Source organism: Macaca fascicularis, chromosome 20, assembly GCF_037993035.2.
Source record: "Macaca fascicularis isolate 582-1 chromosome 20, T2T-MFA8v1.1".
NCBI classification, from domain to species: Eukaryota; Metazoa; Chordata; class Mammalia; order Primates; family Cercopithecidae; genus Macaca; species Macaca fascicularis.
Genome location: NC_088394.1, coordinates 42,692,101 through 42,706,484, shown reverse-complemented (window position 1 = coordinate 42,706,484; position 14,384 = coordinate 42,692,101). Strand labels below are relative to the sequence as shown.

At 41.8% G+C, this 14,384-nt stretch overlaps 1 pseudogene; it reads right to left on the bottom strand.

Moving 5' to 3' along the window:
* Positions 1-889: 889 nt before the first annotated feature.
* Positions 890-14,282, bottom strand: LOC102142726 (nuclear factor erythroid 2-related factor 3 pseudogene; annotated as a pseudogene).
* Positions 14,283-14,384: the final 102 nt, after the last annotated feature.

Here is a 14,384-nt window from a genome sequence, read left to right as displayed (position 1 = left end):
CAGGTTTTCTGGTCTTGATTCAATCTTTGTTGGTTCTATGTTTCTAGAAATACCCATTTTCTCTAGGTTATCCAATTTGTTGGCATATAATTGTTCATAATAGTCCCTTATGGTCCTTTTTATTTCTGTGACATCAGTTGTAATGTCCCCTCTTTCATTTCTGATTTTTAGTCTTCTTTTTTTTCTTAGTGTAGCTAAAGGTTTGTCAACTTTTATATTTTTTGAAAAACCAACTGATTTTGTTGATTTTCTGCAGTTTTTCCGTTCTCTCTTTGATTTATTTCTGTCCTGATCTTTATTATTTCCTTCTTTCTGTTAACTTTGGGTTTAGTTTGTTCTTTTTCTAGTACCTTGAGGGGTAAAGTTAGGTTATTTGGGATCTTTCTTCCTTTATAATGTAGGCATTTGTCACTATAAAATTCCCCAAGTGCTTTTACTACATCCCATAAGCTTTGATATGTAGTATTTTTGTCTTCATTTGTGTGTATGTATGTATGTATATGTATGTATATATACACACAGGGTCTTGCTATTTTGCCCCGGCAGAACTCAAACTAATAATCCTCCCATCTGAGCCTCCCAAGTGGCTGAGACTACAGGTGTGTACCACCATTCCCAGCTTGAGATATTTTTAAATTTTCTTTTTTAAAAAATTCACATATAAAGTTTATTTCCATATAGAAAAATTTATAAGCTAAATATAAAGATTAAACTAAAATAGTGTTTAAAAGGCCCACTATATTTTAGTGCTAACAAACTAAATGAAAATAAGGCTATTTTGCATTTTAAATCATAAAATCTAAAATATATCTTAAAATAATTAGATCCCCAGTGTTTGCTCTTTTTTTTTTATTTTCTTTCAACTTATATTTCCTGCTACAGCTTCTTCTTACCTGAGTGTTTGCTCTTCTTCCATCACAGCTATATTGAAGAACATACTGGTTTGGGTTGACTGGCCTACCTTGGTCATCTTTCATTAATCTAAAAACACAAATGTCATGCAGTTTCTGTTTCATTATGTTAATAGCTTTATTACATTGGGCTTGCTCTCAAGAGTTTCCTTCTTTGCTTGCAATTTACATACATCATCCTCTAGATTCAAAATTATGTCTAATTTGCATTTATAACAGTTCTGAGCAGCAACTTTATTTTTCCTTCTTCATCTGATATCACAGATGAGCAAGACTTGTAGGTCTGTCAGATAGTACCTACTTAATATGCTATTGAAAGAATCAACAGGTGGGCTGGGCGCAGTGGCTCACGCCTGTAATCCCAGCACTTTGGGAGGCCGAGCTGAGCAGATCACCTGAGATCAGGAGTTCGAGACCAGCCTGGACAACATGATGAAAACCCGTCTCTACTAAAAATACAAAAACTAGCCAGGCATGGTGGCGGATTCCTGGAATCTCAGCTACTTGGGAGGCTGAGGCAGAATTGCTTGAACCCAAGAGGTGAAGGTTGCAGTGAGACGACATCACACCACTGCACTCCAGCCTGGGCAACAGAGCAAGACTTGGTCTCAAAAAAAGAGGCATGTGGACAATTTCATCTACAGAAAAAGGGATATGCAAAGTTTTAGCATGCCATTCATCACAGCTCAAGTTTCTATCTGTGTCATTGAGGTACCTACTCATTTTCTGTGACTTTCCAGGCCTGAAAAAGATTCAGAAGTAGATTCTGGTACACTTGGCTGTAAGTAGTAAGTGTGGTTATGAAATACGTCTTGAAATGCAAGATCCCTATGGAAACTATAATCACTACTGTGATCCATGTGACAAAGCATACTGGGTTCTGGGTAGCAGCCTCCTACAGCACCTTCTAAGTCATGATGGGAATGAGACTATACTAAAACCTATAGCATCTTCACAGAGTGAGAAGAATTAGACTTGGTGATAAGGTGCTATTGTGACAAGTCTAAAGAAAGGCCAGAATCAAAATCTGGTTCGTCAAAAAGCCGAGAAACATCCATTGGATCAAAGTCATTGTGGCTAATGACATTAAGTTTTTCAAATATATTTACGGGAAGGTAATACAGTAGGTCTTGGCTTTTTAGATTCCTCATCTGATTGTCAACACGTGGAAGAGATCCTGTCAAATTAGTTCTAGGAAGGGTTTGCCCAGGATTGGTGGTATGAGAATGTAACTGTAGAAATGGTTTTTGTGCCTGTGAAGTCCTTCCTACTGGATCTCTTCTAAATGTATTGTTGGGACACCGCAACATGGCCTCATGAATATTGACATCATGAGTTATAGCCTGGCTAAAGTTTCCATTATAATGTGCTGAAGAAATTCATGCTATCATTGATACTGCCTGAAAGAGGAGGGGTATCTCCCGATGGATCCCTCCAGTGAATTTTCAGGCTGTGATGAAAACAATCTTCCAGAGAGAAAGTATCTGTCCTATTCAGATGGCTCATTTCTAGGTTCAGTGGTCTCTTCTGCCTCCCAGTCATGTTCATCTGCTATTTGTTTTCATCTTCATTGTTCTGCTTTGTAATGAGTTCTTCTGGGTTGACGCATTTTCCTCATGCTGGGAACTGGGAGCCCCAGCTTCATGCTCTTTTCTTAGTGCCTCATTTTCCTTGTTCTTCCCCGCCGGCCTCGGGGCTACTCTGAGCTGCTTGGGGATCCCCACTGCCCCGCTCCTGCGCAGCCTGGCTGGCACCGACTCCTCTGGTCAACGTGGCGGTGGCGCCGAGCAGCCCGTGGGCCATGTCTGCATCCCTAGCTGCCACGCTGTGCACCAGCCACAAATCCACTTGGGTGCGGGGGATGCAGGGGACCCCGAGTGCGCGCACCTCCTGGAGCAGCTGGCCCGCGCACCCTCACCCTCTCCCGGCAGGGAAGAGGCTGAGCGCGGAGGCAGAGCTGGCGGGGCCTTTCCGGAGCAGCAGCTCGTCGCAGTAGCATGGTGGGCGGAGCTGGGTGGGCGGTGGCATGCAGAGGGTGAGGTCCATTTTCTTATTTCCTTTTTAGTCCAGTGGCTATTTGAGTATGTTTATATTTAGTTTTCACATATTTCTGAATGTTTCTTTTTTTTTATTTTTAAATTTTTTTTGCTGTTACTGATTTCTAATTTCACTCCATGTAGTTGGAAAAGATACTTGATATGATTTAAGACGTGTTGTGGCCTAACGTGATCTATCTGGGAGAATGTTTTATGTGTGCTTAAGAATGTGTGGGCCAGGCTTGGTGGCTCACACCTGTAGTCCCAGCACTGTGAGGCTGAAGGGGCAGGATTGCTTGAGGCCAGTTCAAGATTACACTGAGCTCTGCTCATATCACTGTAGTCCAACCTGGGTGACAGAGTGAAACCCTGTATCTAAAAAAAAAAGAAGAATGTATATTCTGTTGAATGAAAAGTTCTATTTATGTTTGTTAAGTCCATTTGTTATAATGTTCAAGTTCACTCCTTACTGATTTTCTGTCTGGACGTCCTGTTACTGAAAGTGGAGTATTGAAGTCTCCTACTACTGTTGCTGTCAATTTGTACTTTTAGATCTGTCAATATTTGCTTTGTTAGGTGCTTTTATGTTTGGTACATACATATTTTTAATTGTTATATCTTGTTGACCCATTTTTTGTTAAATGACCTTCTTTGTGTCTAGTGACAGTTTTTGACTTAAAGTCTGCCTTGTTGGATATGAGTATAGCCACTTCTACCTTTTTTGGGTTAACATTTGCATGCAATATGTTTTTTCATCCCTTCACTTTCAGCCTTTGTGTGTCCTTGAATCTAAATGAGTTTCTTGTAGACAACATATAAATATTAAATCTGTTCAGGCACTCTACATCTTTCTATTGTGGAGTTTATTCCATTTACTTTTTTTTTGTTTTTTAAAAATATTTTTATTTGATGTATTATAATTGTATACATGAACGGGGCACAATGTAATGGTTTGATGTATTATATAATGTGGAATTATTAAATTAAGCTAATTAACATACCTATCACCTCATTTTTTTGTTGTAAGACCTTTAAAATTTATTCTTAGCTATTTTGAAATACATAATGCATTATCCTTGACTATAGTTACCATACTATGCATTAGATCTTATATATTTATTTCATCCTAATGGAAACTTTGTACTCTTAGATCATTTATTTGATACTCTGATTCCTTGTTCTCTCCTTCTTCCAATCCTCTGGTAACCACCTTTCTACTCTAGTACTGTCAGTTTGACATTTTTTAGATTCCACATATAAGTGAGATCATGTGGCATTTGTCTTTCTGTGCCTGCCTTATTTGACTTAGCATGATGTCCTCCAGGTTCATCCACAGTATCACAAATGACAGGATTTTCTTCTTTTTAAAGGCTGAATAATATTTTATTGTTGTATATACCATATTTTCTTTATCTAGTCATCTGTTGATGGATATTTAGGTTGAATTCATATCTAGCTATTGCGAACAATGCTGCAATAAACATAGGAGTGCAGATACCTCTTCAGCATGATTTTAATGTCTTTATTCCATTCAAATTTAAAGTAGTTATTGATAAGGAAGGATTTACTCTTGCCATTTTGTTAATTGCTTTATTTGTTTTGTGGTTATTTTATTCCTCTTTTTTTCTTGCTGTCATTTGTCTCATTATTATTATTATTATTATTATTTTGCATTGCTAGGTTTTGATTCCCTTTTTCTTTGTGGTTATCAAGGGGCCTACACACAATATAGTTCTCACAGTCTACTTTAAGCTGATAACTTCCCTTGCATGCAAGAATGCTTTTCTCTCTTTTCTTCCCACATTATGCTATTGATGTCACAATTGTCTACTATTTATATTATGTATCCATTAACATATTTTAGTATTAGTTGTTTTTAATACTTTAAACCTTTTTTTTTTTTTTTTTTCTGGGATAGAGTTTTACTCATTGCCCAGGCTGGAGTGTAATGTTGCAATTTCGGCTCACTACAACCTCTGCCTCCCAGTTCAAGCGATTCTCCTGCCTCAGCCTCCCAAGTAGCTGGGACTACAGGTGCCTGCCACCATGCCTAGCTAATTTTTTTGTAATTTTAGTAGGGATGGGGTTTTGCCATGCTGACTTCAGGTGATCTGCCCCCCTCAGCTTCCCAAAATGCTGGGATTACAGGTGTGAGCCACGGAGACTGGCCTAATACTTCGAAAGATTTTTTTTTCTTTTGCTTTTTAAGAGACAGGGTCTTGCTCTGTTACCCAGGCTAGTGGCCTGATCTTGGCTTACTGCAACCTCCACCTCCCACATTCAAGTGATTCTCCTGCCTCAGCTTCCCAAGTAGCTGGGATTACAGGTATGCACTACCGCACTCAGCTAATTTTTGTATTTTTTTTTAAGTAGAGATGGGGTTTTGCCATGTCGACCAGGCTGGTCTCGAACTCCTGACCTCAAGTGATCTGCTCACCTCAGCCTCCCAAAGTGCTGGGATTATAGGTGTGAGCCACTGTGCCTGGCCTAAACTTTTATAGTAGGATTGCAGTCCATTTACTCACCACTGTTGGAATAATAAAAGATTTTTTGCCTGTGTATATACATTTGCCAGTGAGTTTTATGCTTTGTTTTGCTTTCCTGTTGTTGTTCAGCATTCTTTCAGCTTGAAGGACTCTGCATATCATTTCTTACTTCTTGCCAGACAGGTCTAGTGGTGATAAACTCCCTCAGTTTTTGTTTGTCTGAGAAAGTCTTTATAGCCCCTCTTTTTTTTTTTTTTTTTTTTTTTTTTTTTTGATGGAGTCTTGCTCTTGCTGGAGTGTAGTGGTGTGATCTCAGCTCACTGCAACCTCCACCTCCCGAGTTCAAGTGATTCTCCTGCCTCAGTCTCCCAAGTAGCTGGGATTACAGGCATCTGCCACCATGCTCGGCTAATTTTTGTATTTTTAATAGAGATGGGGTTTCACCATGTTGGCTAGGCTGGTCTCAAACTCCTGACCTCAGGTGACCTGCCTGCCTCAGCCTCCCAAAGTGTTGGGATTACAGGCATGAGCCACCCCACCTGGCCCAGCCCCTTGTTATTTAAGGATAGTTTTGATGGGCATAATATTTTTGGTTGGCAGTTTTCTTCCTTGAGTACTTTGAATATACTGTTTCACTCCCTTCTGTCCTGCAAGGTTTCTGCTGAAAACTGTTAAGTCTAATGTGGATTTCTTGTATGTACCAAGTTGCCTTTCTCTTGCTGCTTCAAAATTCTTTGTCTTTACCTTTTGTCAGTTTGATTATAATATGTTTCTGTGTAGATCTCTTTGGATTCTTCTTATTTGGCATCCTTTGGGCTTCCTGAATTCAGATTTCTCTTTTCTTCCCCAGTCTTGAGAAGTTTTCAGCCATGTCTTTCTCCCTCTCTCTCTCTCCTCCTAGTACTCCAGTAATGCATAAATTGTTCTACTTAATGGTTTCCAATAAGTCTTTTAAGCTATCTTTACTCCTTTATTCTTTTTCATTTTTGCTTCTCAGATTGCATAATTGTGATTGACCTCTTTTCTAGTTCACTGATCCTGTCTTCTTGATCTAGTCTGCTGTTGAACTCTATTGAATTTTTCAGTTCAGTTATTCTTCAGCTCTGTGATTTCTGCTTGATAATTTTAAATATTTCCTATCTCTGTTGAAATTTTCAGTTCAAGAATTACTCTTTTAATCTTGGTGAATGTCTATTTCACATGCCCTATCAGGTAAATCACATATCTTTATTTCACTAGGTTCTGTTTCTGGAGATTTATCTTGTTATATTTATAACATAGTTCCCTGTTTCTTCATTTTTCTTGACTTTCTGTGTTGGTTTTTGCACAGTAGGTAAGACAGCCACCTCTTCTAGTCTTGTCATACTGGCCTTATCTGGGAGATGGACCTCACCAACCAGCCCTGCCAGATATTCTAACTCTAGATGCCTCTCATATCTTTTTGCTTTTCCAAATTGCTTTGTTCTTCATGGCCCTTTGGATACTAGGGTGTGCCAGCTTCTGTCAGTGCCCCAAGATATGTGAGACAGAAGTCAGTCCCTTGAGATGCAGCTTGAAAAGTCAGAGTGCTGGATTTATGTTCCAATTCCTTGTACCTCAGGGAGAAGCTGAGAGCTAGAGTTTATCTCCCACTCACTCTGTCCTAAGCCTGGAAGAGGATCTGTGGCAAATGTCTGCACTTTTATGCAGTCTGCACATTCTGAGTTTCAAAGGAATCCACCGGATGTGCACCCATTTAGCAACCAGCTTTTTTTGTCTTCTGTGTCCTAGGGAGACTCCAGAATACAGAGCCCCGTCAACTCCCAGAGCTAGGTGATTTAGGAATCAGTTGCTCATATGGGAGCTGTTAAAATTGAGGCACTTGGTGCCTACATATACTTTTTCCAGGAAATCTTCAGACCTGGATTTATCACTCGGTTGAGCTGGGGGAGAAGGTGCAGGAAGTGCCCATTCTTCCCTTGAGCCTTGCAGAGGTTTATTGTTTATCTGCTCTGTTTGCTCCAAGATACAGGCTAGCCAGAAGCCCGAACCTCAGGCAGTAGCTGGAAAAGTGTGCAGGCAGACCTCTTTCAGAGAGATACTTGGAGCTAGGCCTCTTAGCTTATTCTCTCTGGACTGGTCCTGGGTGGGCTACAGCCACTGGAAGTGCCCTTTAACTCTACAAGCTAGATGAGCTCACAAACAAACCCTTCATTCCTGAAGGAGAAGCTGGGAGTTGGGGGATTCTTCCTGTTTGTAAAGTGCTGTCCCTGTGGTGGGGTTTGTGCACAAAAGTGTCTCAGCTTTTACTACCTGTTCTGATGTGAATATTTTCTCAGTTGCTCAGTGTGTTAAGAGTCTTTCAACTAGTTTTTGGCATTCTCTCAGAGGGATTTAATTTGTGTGTAGATGTTTATTTGGTGTGTCTGTGAGAGGAGATAAAGTCAACATTCTCCTTTTCTGCCATCTTGCTAATGTTTATTGTAATTTTCTTTTTCTTTTCTTTCTTTTTTTTTTTTTTTGAGACAAGGTCTTGCTCTCTCACCCAGATTGAAGTGCAGTGGCATGATCACAGCTCACTGCAGCCTTGATTTCCCAGGCTCAAGCAATTCTCTGGCCTCAGGCTTCCTGAGTAGCTGGGATTACAGGCACACACCACCACACCCAGCTAATTAAAAAAATTTTTTTGTAGAGGTGAGGTGTCACTATGTTTCCCAGGCTGGTCTCAAACTCCTGAGCTCAAGTGATCCTACTGCCTTGGCCTCCCAGAGTGTTGGGATTATAGGCATGAGCCACTGCGCCCAGCTTAATTTTCTTTTCTTGTGATGTCTTTGTCTATATCAGGGTAATGCTGGCCTCATAGAATGAGTTAGTATGTGTTGCCTCCTGTTCTGTTTTATGGAAGTATTTGATATTAAAATTCCTTAGGCCGGGTGCAGTGGCTCATGCCTATAATCCCAACACTTTGGGAAGCTGAGGCAGGGGGATCACCTGAGGTCAGGAGTTTGAGACCAGCCTGGCCAACATGGCAAAACCCCATCTCTACTAAAAATACAAAAATTAGTTGGGCGTGGTGGTGCGCACTTGTAATCCCAGCTCCTCGGGAGGCTGGGGCAGGAGAATCGCTTGAACCCAGGAGGCAGAGGTTGCAGTGAGCCAAGATCATGCCACTGCACTCCAGCTTGGGGAACAGAGCGAGACTCCGTCTCAAAAAAAAAAGAAAAATTCTTTAAATGTTTCACAGAATTCATCAGTGAAACCATCTGATTCTGGACTTTCCTTTGTTGAAAGGTTTTTGATTACTGAGTCAATCTCTCATTATGTGTCTGTTGAGATTTTTTATTTCTTCTTGAATCATTTAGGTAGTGTGTGTGTTTTTAGGAATTTGTTTCATCTAGGTTATTTAATTTGTTGGCATACAATTGTGCATAGTCTTTTCTTATAATCCTTTGTGTTTCTGTATGGTCAGTAGTAATGTTCTCATTTTCACTTCTGACTTTAGTCATTTGCATCTTCTTTTTCCTTAGTCTAGCTAAATATTTGTTAATTTTGTTGATCATTTCAAATAACCAATTTATGGTTTCATCGATTCTCTCTATTGTTTTTCTATTCTCTATTATATTTATATCCAATGGGTAATTTTAAGGAACTCAATTCCAGAACCTCAACTTCTATTTTATTATTTACTATGGCATTATATAGGTTCTTTTCTACTTTCTACTACCCCTTTCTCTCTAGTCCTTCTCCCACCTGGCAAAATAAAGTTGAAACCTTTACTCATCTGAATCTTACTGTGGAGCATTGTATGGAGTGCAAAAACCTCTAGGATGCCCCCCGAAAAGGGCCACTTGAAATACTGAATGTTTTATGCCATAATCTTACTATAGGGTTTCCTTTCTGCTTTTATCTGTTGAGGGTAAAGCATTGTCAGTCAGGGTTCAACCAAGGAAAGAGGACCAGTAGGAGATAACTATTAAGAAATTTATTGGCTGGGCGCGGTGGCTCAAGCCTGTAATCCCAGCACTTTGGCAGGCCGAGACGGGCGGATCACTAGGTCAGGAGATTGAGACCATCCTGGCTAACACGGCGAAACCCCGTCTCTACTAAAAACACAAAAAATTAGCCGGGCGAGGTGGCGGCGCCTGTGGTCCCAGCTACTCGGGAGGCTGAGGCAGGAGAATGGCGGGAACCCGGGAGGCGGAGCTTGCAGTGAGCTGAGATCTGGCCACTGCACTCCAGCCTGGGTGACAGAGCGAGACTCCGTCTCAAAAAAAAAAAAAAAGAAATTTATTGCGACCGGGCGCGGTGGCTCATGCTTGTAATCCCAGCACTTTGGTAGGCCGAGGTGGGCGGATCATGAGGTCAGGAGTTCGAGACCAGCCTGGCCAACACGTGAAACCCCGTCTGTACTAAAAATACAAAAAATTAGCTGGGCTTGGTGGTGGGTGCCTTTAATCCCAGCTACTCAGGAGGCTGAGGCAGGAGAATCTTTTGAACCTGGGAGGCAGAGGTTTCTGTGAGCTGAGATTGTGCCACTGCACTCCAGCCTGGGTGACAGAGCTAGACTCTGTCTAAAAAAAAAAAAAAGAAAAGGAATTTATTGCAAGGAGCCATCAGGAAAAGCAGACTGGAACTGCTAGGCACTGGGAAAAGCTGCTGTTCACAGGTGGAATTTCTTTTGGGGGAATGAAGCTTCAGCTCTGCCCTTAAGACTATTCAAATGATTGAATCAGGTTCACTCAGAATATTTACAGTAATCTTTAAAGCCAACTAATTATGGGCTTTATATTTAAGGTGGGTTGATGGTTGGATTTATTTTTTGTCTACTCTGATAATCTCTGACTTATAATTGATGTATTTAGACCATTCACATTTAAAGTGATTATTGATATAGTTTGACTAATGTCTATCATATTTGTAACTGTTTTCTGTTTATTACACTTGTTTCTTTTTCTCCCCCTTTTTTCCTGCTTTCTCTGGTTTTAATTGAGCATTTTATGACTGTTTTCGCTCCTCTCAGTGTTTCAATTATACTACTGTTAAAGTAATTGTAGTGGTGCTTTTAGAGTTTGTGATATACATTTACGAGTAATCAAAATTCACTTTCTTTTTTTTTTTTTTTTTTTTTGAGACAGAGTCTTGCTCTGTCGCCCGGACTGGAGTGCAGTGGCCGGATCTCAGCTCACTGCAAGCTCCGCCTCCCGGGTTCATGCCATTCTCCTGCCTCAGCCTCCCGTGTAGCTGGGACTACAGGCACCCGCCACCACGCCCAGCTAGTTTTTTTTTTTTTTTTGTATTTTTTAGTAGAGACGGGGTGTCACCGTGTTAGCCAGGATGGTCTCGATCTCCTGACCTCGTGATCCACCCGTCTCGGCCTCCCAAAGTGCTGGGATTACAGGCTTGAGCCACCGCGCCCGGCCTCAAAATTCACTTTCAAACGATAATGTACCACTTCATGTGTAGTACAGGTACCTTAAAGCATCCCCAATTCCTCTTTTCTATCCCTTATAACATTGCTATCATTTATTCACTAATCTATGTGCTGTGATCACCCAATAAATAAATAATATACTTAAATATTATTTAGAGATAGGATCTCACTCTGTTGCCCAGATTGGAGTGCAGTAGTGATCATAGCTCACCTCAGCCTTGAACTCCTGGGCTCAAGTGAGCCTCCTGCTTCAGCCTGCTGAGTAGATGGGATTATAGGTACAAGCCACTACACTTGGCATGAATGGTTACACATCAATTAAAGATAACAAAAAAGACTGCCGGGCGCAGTGGCTCAAGCCTGTAATCCCAGCACTTTGGGAGGCCAAGACAGGCAGATCACAAGGTCAGGAGATCGAGACCATCCTGGCTAATACGGTGAAACCTCCCTCGTCTCTACTAAAAAATACAAAAAACTAGCCGGGCGAGGTGGCGGGCGCCTGTAGTCCCAGCTACTCAGGAGGCTGAGGCAGGAGAATGGTGTAAACCCAGGAGTCGGAGCTTCCAGTGAGCTGAGATCTGTCCACTGCACTCCAGCCTGGGCGACAGAGCGAGACTCCGTCTCAAAAAAAAAAGAAAAAAGAAAAAGAAAAGATTTTATCATTTATTTTTTCTCCAACATTCTTTTTTAATTTTTTGTAGAGGCACTGTCTCACTGTGTTGCCAGGCTGGTCTCAAACTCCTGGCCTGAAGTGATCCTCCTGCCATAGCCTTCCAAAGTTTTGGGATTACAGGCATGGGCCACCATGCCTGGCCTCTTCCTTTCTTTATGTATCCAAGTTTCTTTTTTCTTTTTTTGAGATAGTCTTGCTCTGTCACCCAGGCTGCTGGAGTGCAGTGGTATGAAATTGGCTCACTGCAACCTCTGCCTCCCGGGTTCAAGTGATTCTCCCACCTCAGCCTTCCAAGTAGTTGAGATTATAGGCACGCGCCACCACACCTGGTTAATTGTTTTTTTTTTTTTTTTTTTTTTTTTTTTGTATTTTTCGTAGAGATGGAGTTTCACCATGTTGGCCAGGCTGGCCTTGAACTCCTGACCTCAAGTGATCCTCCTGCCTTGGCTTCCCAAAGTGCTGAGATTACAGGCATGAGCCACTGTGCCCTGCCTATGTATCCAAGTTTCTCACCTACATCATGTTCCCTCTCCTTGAAGAACTTTTCACATTTCTTTCTTGCTAGGCTGTCTGTTGGCAGGGGAGTCCCTCAGTTTTTGCTTGGAAAGTCTTTATTTCCTCTTCACTATTGAGGAATAATTTCACTGGGTATAGAATTCTAAGTTTTGGTTTTTAAAAAATCTCAACTCTTAAATATTTCACTCCACTTTCTTGGCTTGCATGTTTTCTGACAGAGGTTTGCTGTAATTCTCATCATTGTTCCACTCTAGATAAGGTATTTTCTCCCCCTTGGCTTCTTTCAAGATTTTGTCTTTGTCTTTAGTTTTCTGTACTTTGAACATGATGTGCCTAGGATAAATATTTTGGTACGTATTCTTCTTGGTTTTCTCTGGCCTTCTGTTAGTTTGGTGTCTGTCATTAATTTTGGAAAATTCTCAGCCATTGTTACTTTCAACTTTTTTTTTTTTTCCTCCATTCTCTCTTCTTCTGGTATCCAGTTAGACACATGTTTCCTTTTTGAAATATCCCTCAGTTCTTGGATATTCTTGTTTGTTTGTTTTCTTTTTCTCTGCATAAGAGTTTGGGGAGTTTCTCTTGACAAACTTTCAAGCCGAGCAATTCTTTTTGGAGCCAGTTTTGTCCCATCTTCTGATGAGGCTGTCAAAGGCATTCTTCATTTGTGTTACATGTTTGTTGATTTTTTTTTTTTTTTTTTTTTTTGAAATGGACTCTCCCTCTGTTGCCCAGGCTGGAATGCAGTGGTGTGATCTCGGCTTACTGCAGCCTCTGCCTCTCGGGTTCCAGTGATTCTCCTGCTTCAGCCTCCTGAGTAGCTGGGATTACAGGCGTGTACCACCATGCCTGGCTAATTTTTTGTATTTTTAGCAGAGATGGGGTTTCACCATGGTTGCCATGCTGGTCTTGAACTCCTGACCTCAGATGATCTGTTCAGCTCGGCCTTCCAAAGTGCTGGGATTACAGGCGTGAGCCACCACGCCCAGCCTGTGTTACATGTTTTTGATTTATGTAGCATTTCCTTTGATTTTTTTTTGAGATGGAGTTTCACGCTGTTGCCCAGGTTGGAGTGCAGTGGTGCGATCTTGGCTCACTGCAACCTCCGTCTCCCAGGTTCAAGCAATTCTCCTGCCTCAGCCTCCCAAGTAGCTGGGACTACAGGCATGCGCCACCACACCCAGCTAATTTTTGTATTGTTAGTAGAGACGGGGTTTCACCATGTTAGCCAGAATGGTCTCAATCTCTTGACCTCACAATCCACTCGCCTCGGCCTCCCAAAGTGCTGGGATTACAGGCATGAGCCACCACACCCAGCCTCCTTTGATTCTTAGAGTTTTCATCTCTCCACTTAATATTACCCACCTATTCCTGCATGTTGTCTACTTTTTCCATTAGCGCCTTTAGCATATTAGTCATAGTTGTTTCCCTGTTTGATCATCCCAAAGTCACATCTGAGCCTGGTTCTCATGCTCTGTGTAAGCAGATTTGGACTGTGGCTCTGTATTTGTTTATGTCTCCAGATTGCAGGGTGGCAGTTTGCCCCACTACCTCAGTTCTGATTGGTCCAGGAAAAGTCATTGATGTTTTAGTTCGTCCAGGTCTTTCTTGTAAGGATGAGAGTGCTGAATTTTAAGGTCTCTAAAGTTGAAACCAGAAGTCTGATCATGGACTTTAATCGCATCTACAACATACCTTCACAGCAGCACCTAGGTTTGTGTTCGAATAACTGGGGGATGTGGCCTAGTCAAGTTCACATATGCATCACAGTCCACCCCTTGTGACACCCATACTTATCTCCTTAAGCCATATTAATCTCCAAACAAAGGCAATAAGAGAGTCACAATTTCACCTGACATGTTACAACTGAAAACGTGCAGACTTACTCAGAGGACAATGCAACGTCCTGGTAGGATGCTCCTGCTGCTTCTTTGATCCTGTGATAAAAAGTTAACCATTATGAATACACTTCATATTAGAGATGGCAAGTAGATAAGAGAGGGAAGAACATATCCCTAACCTTTTGGATGCCTTCCTCTATCATATACCAAGGCTGCTCTGACCTTTTGACTGATTTGGTGTAGGCCACCTATGGGCCCTTGGTTCAGTTGACCATCCAAACTGTTAGAGTCCTTGGGTTAAAACATCAAGTTCAGAACCTCTGCTTAGTGGACCCACATCCATCTGACGGCAGCGGCTGTTGCCATCACACCAGCCAGAGCAGCGAGGGGCGGCTGGGGCTGCACACGCCATGTAGCCAGTGGGAGCCCCGCCCCTTCCGAGTTAGGGCGGGAGCGGTGCTTCCGCAGCCGCCCAAACTAAGGCTGCAGACCCAGGCCTCCTGCTCTACTGGGC